Genomic DNA, 1,703 nt, shown 5'->3' on the forward strand with positions numbered 1-1,703 from the left:
GATCATTCTTCCATCCTTTATCCTCCCTAACTCCTCTTAAGGTCTCCTACTCATTTTATCCATCTTTTCCTCACTTTCCTAACCCCTCTGTGCCCCCACCCCCATCCACCCATCCTTTCTGTATCCTTCCTCTACCCTCCCTCCCTTCTTTCCTTCCTACAGTGATTTTCCATACTAGCCCACTTTTATCATTCCTCTCCCCTCTGTGAATCGGACCCTTTTCTATCCGTCCTATGCTCCCTCTCTTCTTCTTCTCCCACCCCATATCATTCTTTCATTTACAGAGGTCATGGATATATTTTGGTTTCTGCTTTACAGTAACAGTACAGACAGTGAATGGGACAGCACAGCACACCGCACCACTCTCGCAATTTCCCGCAGGGGAATTGTCTAATTATTATTTTAATCTTCGATCTAACTTTGCTTTGAAGCATCATCCAATTAAAAACACATTTGGTAATTAGCTTTATTTTGAAACTTTGAAAGCTTTATTTTGAAACTGATGAACTGTGCCTTTTCTATTTATAACTCACACTGACTTGACACTGTTGTATGGATAGAAAAAAGGCACACTGCGTTTATTAACTTTCATTTTGACAGCTGAGAAGTTACAGCACAGAGTATCTGAAGTAAACCGGATTTTTAAAAAAAAGAATACTCCGATGATTAAAGAAAAATCAACCATGTCTTTTCGTATGGTGTTAGTCGTTACCATGCTGACCAAATAAGATGAAGAGCTGTAAATGCGGAAGAGATGCGATGCATGATGTTTGTGGTTGTAATTCCTAACAGTGGCCACGAGATGCCAGTATACTCCATAGTTAGCTGAGGACAGGGAGACTCCTCTGGTACATCCATTGACTGTGTATTAAAAAAGGAGCGGTAGACCTACAAACAGAAGACTGAACCTGGTTTGTGGACCCATTCTTTCCTCGTGTCTGAATCAAAAATGTTTTTAATCTTTTCATCTTTTTTCCCTCAAAAAATCTCAACTCTATCATTATTATGAGTATTTTAAGCATTTGTTTTGAGGTTTTGTAAAGGCTTTGTAAAGTCTATACTTTAACTTATTACATGCTCAGATTGTGGGTAGCAGCAACATCAGTGCTATTTGTTTGGGTGGAAAATTAATTTTAAATCTGTTAAAATCTTCTCATATCGACTAGTATGGGGTTCTTTCAGTGTTTCAGTTTCAAGTATAAGAAGCGCATGAAAAAAATGTGAGTTTATTAGGCTGATTTCACATAAATGTAGTTTGGTCAAGCAAGATGACATTACAGTTTGCTCTAGTAAACATCAAACACAAACAGCAATGATATAAATGTAAGGGAAAAGTAGGCTAATGGGCTTCACTCTCTGGACCTGATGTGTAAAAATAATATACTGCGTTTAACTTTGAAATTATTTACTGGTGAGCTGATACATTGTTTGCTATGAGAAAGAAACACGGCTGACAGAAGGGGATTTTTTTTTAAAAAAGGTTTTTTTCTTTTTTCTTTTTTCTTTTTTTGTTTTGTTTTGTTTTTTAGTCCCCATAAGATGTTTGCTGGGCGAAAGAATGAAAACAAGGATTTTTTTTTTTTTTTCGTCCAAGCCTTTCGACGCCGCTCATTGGTGCTCCTCTGGTGTCAATCAAATGTGGGCGGTGTCAGCTGCGAAATGATACTTCCAGTAAGTCCTCACATGCTGTACAACACAGACAG

This window comes from Toxotes jaculatrix, chromosome 9 (genome assembly GCF_017976425.1).
Source record: "Toxotes jaculatrix isolate fToxJac2 chromosome 9, fToxJac2.pri, whole genome shotgun sequence".
NCBI classification, from domain to species: Eukaryota; Metazoa; Chordata; class Actinopteri; family Toxotidae; genus Toxotes; species Toxotes jaculatrix.